This window comes from Oncorhynchus kisutch, linkage group LG1 (genome assembly GCF_002021735.2).
Source record: "Oncorhynchus kisutch isolate 150728-3 linkage group LG1, Okis_V2, whole genome shotgun sequence".
Taxonomy (NCBI): domain Eukaryota; kingdom Metazoa; phylum Chordata; class Actinopteri; order Salmoniformes; family Salmonidae; genus Oncorhynchus; species Oncorhynchus kisutch.
The window spans coordinates 32,282,738-32,293,942 of NC_034174.2; positions in this window are offsets into that span (position 1 = coordinate 32,282,738).

The window sequence follows — 11,205 nt, forward strand, 5'->3', positions numbered from 1 at the left end:
CAATGCAAAAGAGAGGTTCAACAGGCTAGTAATAGGGGTTGCAACAATTTTGGCGGATAATTTTAAAAAGAGAGGGTCCAGATTGTCTATCCCGGCTGATTTGTAAAGGGTCCAGATTTTGCAGCTCTTTCAGAACATCAGCTATTTGGATTTGGGTGAAGCAGAAATGGGGGAGGCTTGGGCGAGTTGCTGTGGGGTGTGCAGGGCTGATGACCAGGGTAGGGGTAGCCAGGTGGAAAGCATGGCCAGCCGTAGAAAAATGCTTATTGAAATTCTCAATTATAGTGGATTTATCGGTGGTGACAGTGTTTCCTAGCCTCAGTGAAGTGGGCAGCTGGAAGGAGGTGCTCTTATTCTCCATAGACTTTACAGTGTCCCAGAACTTTTGGGAGTTTGTGCTACAGGATGCAAATTTCTGCTTGAAAAGCTAGCCTTTGCTTTCCTAACTGCCTGTGTATATTGGTTCCTAACTTCCCTGAAAAGTTGCATATCACGGGGGCTATTCGATGCTAATGCAGAACTCCACAGGATGTTTTTGTGCTGGTCAATGTGCTGGAGGCTTGGAGTGAGCCAAGGGCTATATCTGTTCCTGGTCCTACATTTTATTTGATTTATTATTTGATATATTTTATTTACCAATTTCATGCTATCCAATTGTTTTTAGTAGCTACTATCTTATCTCATCCCTACAACTCCCGTACGGGCTCGGGAGAGACGAAGGTTGAAAGTCATGCGTTCTCCGATTGCACAACCCAACCAAGCCGCACTGCTTCTTAACACAGCGCGCATCCAACCCGGAAGCCAGCCGCACCAATGTGCCGGAGGAAACACCGTGCACCTGGCAACCTTGGTTAGCACGCACTGCGTCCGGCCCGCCACAGGAGTCGCTGGTGCGCGATGAGACAAGGACATCCCTACCGGCCAATCCCTCCCTAACCCGGACGACGCTAGGCCAATTGTGCGTCGCCCCACGGACCTCCTGGTCGCGGCCGGTTATGACAGAGCCTGGGCGCAAACCCAGAGTCTCTGATGGCACAGCTGGCACTGCAGTACAGCACCCTTAACCACTGCGCCACCCGGGAGGCCGGTCCTACATTGCTTGAATGGGGCATGCTTATTTAAGATGGTGAGGAAAGCACTTTTAAAGAATAACCAGGCATCCTCTACTGACGGAATGAGGTCAATATCCTTCCAGGATACCAGGATGGCCGGGGTGTTAGGCATGTCCCAGTTTAGGTCACCTATCAGCACGAGCTCTGAAGATAGATGGAGGGCAATCAATTCACATATGGTGTCTAGGGCACAGCTGGTGGCAGAAGGTGGTCTATAGCAAGCTGCAACGGTGAGAGACTTGTTTCTGGAAAAGGGGGATTTTTAAAAGTAGAAGCTCAAATTGTTTGGGCACAGACCTGGATAGTAAGACAGAACTCTGCAGGCTATTTCTGCAGTAGATTGCAACTCCGCCCCCATTGGCAGTTCCATCTTGTCGGAGAATGTTATAGTTAGGGATGGAAATTTCAGGGTTTTTGGTGGCCTTCCTAAGCCAGGATTCAGACATGGCTAGGACATCCGGGTTGGCAGAGTGTGCTGAAGAAAGCATTGAATAAAACAAACTTAGGGTTACAGAAGTCAACAAATGAGAGCGCCTGGGGAATGGGAGTGGATTTAGGCACTGCAGGGCCTGGATTAACCTTTACATCATCAGAGGAACAGAGGAGGAGTAGGATAAGGGTACGGCTAAAGACTACAAGAACTTGTCGTCTAGTACATTCAGAACAGAGAGTGAAAGGAGCAGGTTTCTGGGCGATGTATAGTAGATTCAACGCATAATGTACAGACAAAGGTATGGTAGGATGTGAATACAGTGGAGGTAAGCGGTATCTGTGACCAACCGATGCATATCTGTATTACCAGTCATGTGAAATCCATAAATTAGGGCCTAATGAATGTATTTCAATTGATTGATTTCCTTATATGAACTGTAACTCTGTAAAATCTTTGAAATTGTTGCATGTTGCATTTATATATTTGTGCAGTATAATTAGGCAGCCCTCTCCATTATTCTTTATGAAATTGTGCAATCTCAAAAAATATTGGGATAGCACTTCGCTCTTAAGCAAAAATATTGGGACCTTAAACTTGCAGACTTGTTGGCTCGTTAGAGGTGGCTGTCTTACGGTCTAATTAGCCCCTACCCCCTTGACCATTTTCACTCCCTCAGCTTTGGGACACTTGTGCAAATGGCGAAGGCACGCATGAACGCGTAAATGTAGAGGCAAGGGGAAGGGGGTCATTTGGGAGTCATCCAAGCTGTTTTCCCAGGCTTCCTTCCTGCAGGTTATTCTCCTAAACAGGAAACCAGCTAATGAGACAGACAAGGTTAGAGATTTACAGCCCTATCAAATTAGCCCGTGCTATGGTTGTCAGGGTTACCGCGAGGTGTGTGTGTGTACATGTAAACCTTATTGGGGTGGGATTGCGTAACATCAGTGACCGGGCCATTCTCATTGGCTGTTGAGCTGGTTTGGTTTTGGATTAGCTGAACTCAAAGGACACACTTTTCACACCACTTCGATAAGAGGTGATTTTCGTAGCAGGTTAGGAGAGCATTTTTTTGCTAACTCTAACCCAGGTAGCCTATTGGTTAGAGTTTTGGGCCAGGAACCAAAAGGTTGCTAGATCAAATCTCTGAGCTGACAAGGTAAAAATCTGTTGTTCTGCCCCTGAGCAAAGTAGTTATCCCACTGTTCCCTGGGTGCCGAAGACATGGATGTTGATTATGGCAGCACTCCACACCTCTCTGATTAGGAGGGGCTGAGTTAAATGCGGAAGACACATTTCAGTTGAATGCATTCAGTTGTGCAACTGACTAGACATCCCCTTTTCCTAACATTAACCTCAGTCTCCTAACCAGCTATGTTAATTCTCATAACCTGCTGTGTCAGTTCTCCTAACCTGCTACGAAAAGTCACTCCGGTATCGAAGTGATGTGAAAAGAGTGTTTCCCCTGAACTCACAGTCAGAGCTCAGAGATGGTAGAAAAACAGAGGCGTCTTTACAAGTTGACTTTAAGTTTTGTTCTAGTAATTGAGCCATTGCCTGTACTGAGGTTGGCCCATAACTCTGAAGTTCTAGTAGGTATCAGCTTTCATCCAGTTAATTAATGCTGTTTACATTTTGTTTTCTACAAGCAAGATGTAACATGTATTATTCACTTTGTGAAATTCTTATAACAAGGACAATGGCCATGTGGTCAGCTGGGAAATCTGGCCCTACTAGGGATGAAACTTGTAGAATTGAACATTATGTTCAGAACACAGAATCTACAGTACTGCGCAGTAGAGTTGAATGTATTACATCCAGAACACAACCTACAGAGGAGGAGCAGCCATTTGAATGAACAGTTTCCTAATTGAGGCCAGTGATGAATAATGTATGATTGTGTCCCGAGGAGGACTCCTCTCCTCTGCTAGCGGAGGAGCATAGGGGTCAAGGGCAATTCCATGGTAATAGAGTGATGCTAAGACTAAGATTTTTTTAAACAGACATTTTTACAAAAACACATTTACTTGAAGAACATTGCAGATGCAGTGTTACCAAACTTTGTCTAAGTGGATATTAAAAACTTCAGAAGCCTCTTAAAACTTCAAAAACACTTCAAGTTTGAAATGTCCTGCATTGTAGGAAAGTTCTCCTGCAACAGGGTGATCAAATTAAGATCCTACATCTGTAAAGGGAAAGATCTGAGTCTCAGCGTCACTCTTTTACTGTGGAATTGCCCTCAAGTAGCTCTGAAGAGACTAGGGCTTAGTTTGGACCTCTCACTTAACTAATCATCAACAATGTGAGGCTTCCCACTGGGCACAGACATCAGTTCAACGTCTAGTTTTCATTTACATTAGGTTGAGTTGCCAACTAACATGAATTCAATGTGAAATCAACAACAACATTTCACCATGTCATTGGATTTAAGTTAAAAATGGGTGAAAAAAATACGAAATAACCTTTTGTTGATTAATTTTTGCACTACAATTAGTTTTCCACATTGATTTAAGGTCATTACATAGATATTTTGAGTTGAAATGACGTGGAAACAATGTTGATTAAACCAGTTTTTGCCCAGTGGATTGAATGGTTTTTGGAGGTTCTGTTGTTAATTAATGCCGTGATTGATTGTCTTGATAATGTTGTCGTTCTGCCCTGTCTGAGAAGTCTGACTGGGTGCGCTTCAGGTCATAACTGTACAGTCAGTTTTCTAAACTGCTATCGCTATCTGACATGCTGGAAAGGACTGTGTTATTGGGGCTTTCTGACTACAGCTGCAAATACTATGTCTACTCTAACCCACACCTTACCCTTACTCTTATTTATAATTTATTTACCCTTACTCTTACTTCTTAGAGTTATTGTCTCATCCTAATGTTCACCAAACTTTCTGTAGATGACCTTCCATATCCCTTTACCACTGGACTGGTGGGGTGGGGGGGAGCATGTGAGTGCACTATACACCAGTAGTGGAAAAAGTACTAAATAGTCATAATTGAGTAAAAGTTAAGATACCTTAATAGAAAACGACTCATGTAAAAGTGAAAGTCACTCACTAATATACAACTTGAGTAAAAGTCTAAAAGTATTTGGTTTTAAATATACTTAAGTATCGAAAGTAAATGGAAATGCTCAAATGTACTTAGGTATCTGTCACGTTCTGACCTTAGTTCTTTTGTTATGTCTTTGTTTTAGTATGGTCAGGGTGTGAGTTGGGTGGGTTGTCTATGTTAGTTTTTCTATGATTAGCTATTTCTGTGTTTGGCCTGGTATGGTTCTCAATCAGAGGCAGCTGTCAATCGTTGTCCCTGATTGAGAACCATATTTAAGTAGCCTGTTTTCTATTGTGTTTCGTGGGTGATTGTTTTCAGTTTTCTGTTGTGTGTCTGCACCAGCCAAAACTGTTTTCGGTCGTTTCTCTTTGTTATTTTGTTATTTCCGTGTTCATTTAATAAATATGGACACACACCACGCTGCACCTTGGTCCTCACCTTCTTCCACCGACGGCGACCGTTACAGTATCAAAAGAAAAAGTATAAACCATTTCAAATTCCTTATATTAAGCAAACCAGACGGAACAATATTTTTTTTTTTTGACGGATAGCCAATACATACAGACATAATTTACAAATTAAGCATTTGTGTTTAGTGAGTCTGCCAGATCAGAGACAGTAGGGATGACCAGTGATGTTCTCTTGCTGTGTGTGAATTGGACCATTTTCCTGTCAAAATGTACTTTTGCGTTTCAGGGAATATGTATGGAGTAAAAAGTACATTATTTTCTTTAGGAATTTAGTGAAGTCAAAGTTCGCAAAATATAAAATAGTAAGGTAAAGTATAGATACCCCAAAAAACCATATAAGTAGTATTTTTACTTCAGTACTTTACACCACTGCTATACACAATGGGGAGGCATGGGTAAATTCATTACTTGCTTTAACCACCCCTCTCTTCTCCCTCTACCTTACCCCTTTACCCCTCACTATTCCCACTATAACTCACCCCTCACCTTTCTCCATCTCCCCTAACATCCGCCACTCATGGTGTTGAACGCTGAGCTGTAGTCAGTTGACCTGTTTATTAAAGGTCTTACTGCGGAGATCGTGATCACACAGTCTTCCGGAACAGTTGGTGCTCTCATGCATGTTTCAGTGTTATTTGCCTCGAAGCGAGCATAGAAGTATTTTAGCTCGTCTGGTAGGTTTGTGTCACTGTGCTTCCCTTTGTCGTCTGTAATGGTTTGCAAGCCCTGCCACATCCGACGAGCCTCAGAGCTGGTGTAGTACGATTCGATCTTAGTCCTGTATTGATGCTTTGCCTGTTTGATGGTTCGTCGGAGGGCATAGCGGGGTTTCTTATAAGCTTCTGGGTTAGTGTCCCGCTCCTTGAAAGCGGCAGCTCTAGCCTTTAGCTCAGTGCGGATGCTGCCTATAATCCATGGCTTCTGGTTGGGGTATGTACATACGGTCCACTGTGGGGACAATGTCATCAATGCACTTATTGATGAAGCCAATGACTGATGTGATGTACTCCTCAAAGCCATTGGAGGAATCCTGGAACATATTCCAGTCTGTGCTAGCAAAACAGTCCTGTGGCATCGGCTTCATCTGACCACTTTTTTATTGATCTAGTCACTGGGGCTTCCTGCTTTAATTGTTTGCTTGTAAGCAGGAATCGGTTAGGTAGTCCAGAGTTTTTTCCCCATTGGTTGACCATTTATCATGCTGATAGAAATTTGGTAAAACGTATTTAAGTTACTAGGAGGATTTAAGCTACTAGGAGCACCGCCTCTGGGTGAGCATTTTCTTGTTTGCTTATGCCGGAAATACAGCTCATTCAATCAGACTGTGGTGGTATGTAAACAGCTACAAAAAATACACATGAAAACTCTCTAGGTAGATAGTGTGGTCTACAGCTTATCATGAGATACTCTACCTCAGGCAAGCAATAGCTAGAGACTTCCTTAGATATCGTGCACCAGCTACTATTTACAAAAATACATTGTCCACTGGGTGATGTGGCCTAAAAGTAATATCTAAAAAAAAATTGAGGTTTGGACGATTCACGAAATATATCTCAATTTTTCTGTTTTTTTCTCTAAACAAATAAAAAAAAAGCCCAAGACATAATCATTCATTTAATTTTCTTTATTAAAAAAATATATATATATATCGTGCAAAACAAATTAACAACCATGCTTGACAGGCTGTCATAATGTTATGCAAATAAAATAAAAAATGATGAATGAAAAAATGTAAGAAGAATTTGCACAATAATAAAGCAAATTATAAAATTCTGTCAAACAAAATATCTTCCTTTACTTTGTTCTTCACAAGTTTCTGGTGAGGAACACAAGCCTGTCTACTGACTCTGGCTTGAGGCATGCCCTGTGACATGTCACAATGTTCCCACCTGTGCTAAAGACCCTATCTGAAGGAGCACCTTTGCAGGAATGCACAAGTACTTTTTAGCAAGCTTACTCAGTCTTGGGAAGTTGGCGTCATGGAGCCTCCACCACTCAAGTGGGTCTTTGTCTGAGTCTGTGTCAGGGGACGTCATCAAGTAACTTGACAACTCAGTTTTGATGTTGTCCTCCTCTGACTGTGGGCCAGACAGTTTTGATGTTGTCCTCTTCTGACTGTGGGCCAGACAGCACTTCTTGAAGAAGCTTGAAAGTGTTTTCTTGCCCTTCTTAGACACAGGTTCGCTTTCTTCTTCTTGGCGAACAGTTGTGCCAGGGTGACGTGTGCTTTCTTCAGCTAGCAGAGACTTCAGCTCCAAAACAGCTCTTTGTTTGAATGCTCTAAATCTTGTCATCTGCTATATATGTTGTCCTGAACTGGGGATCCACCAGCAAGGCCATATCAAGGAGTTCACCTGTGGCAGGATCTTCGTACATGTCGTTGAGATACTGTAGTGTGGCACTTTTGATATTCTTTGTGAGTGTGCCCTCACCTTCCTCTGGCTGCAGGAGGCTGCGGTTGAACAGGTTTAGCACAGGCTTGAGGTAGGAGACGCTAACATAGTTCTCCCCTGACAGCGCGTCAGTGAATTCCTGTTGTGGGCCTATGGCTTTGTGCATTGACTCCAACACATCAAAAACCTGATAGTTGGGCACCAGGTGCCTGCTTTTCTTCTCTGAGTCCAGGGCCCGGGCTATGGCATTTTCTTGTTCCAGGATTTGTTCTATCACCTTCTGTCTTGACAACTACCTGGTTGTGAACTCTGTGATGAGCTGGTGAGGGGGTAGACTGAGCTCAGCCTGTGCTACAGACAAGTCTCTCCTCTTCTTCCAGCTGAAGGAAAAGGTGCTGACCACCTTCTTGCATAACCCAATGGAACGGTCAACTCGTGAGTCTTTCACACCATTCTCTGAAAAGAATGAAGAATGGCAGCATTTACAATAATGTGACAAGTACAGCATGCAGCTTGGCAGCTGATATTTGTGGTCAACTGCAGCTTTTAAAAGCCTAGCTTTTCTATTGTAAAGATTGAGACCATATCTTTCGCTATCTCCTTCCACCTCAAACTTTTCTTTTCACAAGGGATTATGTTTGAAAAGGATACAGCTATGATAGTTTGTCTTTCAGCAGACGTTTTGGGATTGTTTAGTCTCACGCATTCCTCCCATTCCACAGCTTGTTTCAGTTGCAGGTGATGGAAGAGGTTTGTTGTGCTGCTGCTTTTCGTAGCAATTGTCTTTTGACACATTGGTGACATTGTGATTGGTGGATAACCTCTGTGCACGTGTTGTCACGCAATTGGGACATGATTCGACATTGGGCTGACAGAGAAGAGACAGTGAGAGGCTGCATTTGTAAAATATTACAACATTATAACAGAACCTCGATTCTTGCGAAATAGGCATTTTCCATATTGCTCTAAAAAAACTCAACATATCGCCCAGCCCTAGTCCGCCACCTCTTGTCTTACCAGACGCCGCTGTTCTATCCTGCCAGTGCAGCGTATAACCAGCCAGCTGTATGTTGATATCGTCGTCGTTCAGCCACGACTCCGTGAAGCATAAGATATTACTGTTTTGAATGTCCCGTTGGTAGTTTAATCTTCCACGTAGGTCATCTATTTTATTCTCCAAAGATTGCACGTTTGCTAGCAGAATGGAAGGAAGTAGAGGTTTATTTGGTCGCCTACGAATTCTCAGAAGGCAGCCCGCCCTCTGGCCCCTTTTTCTCTGCCTTCTCTTCACGCAAATCACGGGGATCTGGGCCTGTTCCCATGAAAGCAGTATATCATTTGCGTCGGGCTCGTCAGACTCGTTAAAGGAAAAAAGGATTCTGCCAGTCTGTGGTGAGTAATCGCAGTCCTGACGTCCAGAAGTTATTTTTAGTCATAAGAGACGGAAGTGGCAACATTATGGGGGGGTTCGGTTATTAATCAACTATTAATCAAGTAATAAAATTACTTGAATTCCATTTAGTTTTTTAGTTTTGTGAGCTCTAGGGAGAAATCAAATAATTAATGAGAAAAATCAACTCTAGAACTATATGGGATGCTGCGCTGAAGGGAGTTGTAGTTTTCATTGAACAAATATTCAACCTAGTTCATCACGTAAACATTCTTATTAGCTATAATGACCATAATCGATTGCGCAATTTCTTTCTGGCCAGGGCAGAGATGGATCAGAAGAAAGAGGCGAAGCGAGAGGTTTCACTCTTGCCAAAAATTTGTCCAAAAGAATCCCAATGCATTTCTATTGGTTTATTTTGGAAATAAACTTTTACATGCCTTCCTGCCTTTGGGACAACAACTTCTATTGTTATGGCGGAGACATGAGCATCTCGTCATTATATACAGATCTCTGGACCGAAACACTTTTATGCCTGCTACATTAGGTTAGATAGACACAGACCGCATAGACCGTATGAGAGAGGAATGTACACAACACAATGATGAGGGCAGAGACTTTGAAGAACTAGTCAAATGATTTTGTCAGACAGCTCTGCACTGCAGCATATTTAGGCAGGCTAACTAAATAGGATGACTAAAGACAGTACAGTACAGGGAGCACATAGATAACTGTCTGGCTGACTGCTACTACCTGAGCAGAGATGAGATGATGACTTTAAGGAATTCAAAATAATAAAGTCATCAAATATAAATAGTGTATAAAGTAATATACACTATCTGAAATATTTTATTATTTCATAGTAATTTCATATTTTTCTATTGATGTCTACCTAATGTGGGCCAGACAGAGAATGGAAAATGTGTTTTGACAATTGAATATTCACTATTCGTGGCTTTGGAATTTCTTTTAAAAAGCTCTAAAATCATTAAAACATCATTATTTCATAATGCATTTAATGTTTAAAGAATAAACAAAACTGTGATTATTTTTTAAGAATTGAATCAAAACTGAACAAACTTCAAAAAGCACTAATCGTACATGCTATGTACTGTATGTGACTGAGGCATGTAATGTAAACCAGACAAAGATATCAATTTAAAATGGTCAACAAAACTTTTAATCTTGACCTTGAGCAGAAAGGGACTAAGGTCCAGGTGGACTAATTAATTCTCAATGTCCACCAATAGTGGCATTACAGTAGAACTTGCCTTTATTGCAGGCGCAGAATGCTAAGAAAAAAGGCTGATGTCTGAGAGATGAAGGGTACACTGACTGGTGCAGAAGGTCCACCCACCATGGAACAATGCTTTCAAAGGGAACGTTAGTTCTACTAACTGTAGTTCTAAGGACTGAGTCGCACCTCACTGACCCGCTGGCTCCTTTACGTGGGCAAGAACACAAAAATCTCTTTCCTCTCCTACCCTTTCCCTCTCGTCTTCCTCTTCCTCTCCACATCCCCCATCTCCTCCTTCTCTTCCCTCTCCTACTCTTCTCATCACCATGCCTGTTTTCACCACCCCTTCCTCTCCTCCTCTTCTCTCTCTCCTCCCCATCTCCAGACCAGGGGACTTTCTCTGCTCTCTCCATCGAGTGCAGGCTGAGTGTCTTAAAAGGTGATATCTGGAACCTAAAATGGTTCTTCGGCTGTCCCCTTTTAAGATAACCCTTTGAAAAAACCTTTTTGGTTCCAGGTAGAACCCTTTCCACAGAGGGTTCTACAGGGAACCCAAAAGGGTTCTACTACAGGGAGTGTACACTGGGGACCTCTCAAAGGGACCTGGAGGAGAATCAAATCCAAATAAAATAAAATAAAATGTACAGGTGTAGACTAACAATGATATGCTTATGGGTCCTTTTCCAACAATGCAGAGTTAAAGATAAGATTTTTTTAAATACAATAAAAAAATATAATTAGTGACACAAGGAATAAATACATAGTGAATAACAAACAAAAATAGCATGGCTATGTACAGGTGTTACGCCCTGACCTGAGTATTCTTTGTTTTCTTTATTGTTTTGGTTTGGTCAGGGTGTGACATGGGTGATGTATGTGTTTTTGTACTGTCTAGGGGTTTTGTAGATTTATGGGGTTGTTTATCATCTAGGTGTTTATATATGTCTATGGTTGCCTAGATTGGTTCTCAATTAGAGGCAGGTGTTTATCGTTGTCTCTGATTGGGAACCATATTTAGGCAGCCATCTGCTTTGGGTATTTTGTGGGTTATTGTCTATGTCTAGTTGCCTGTGTATGCACATTTGTAGTATAGTGTCATGTTCATTTTGTATAGTTT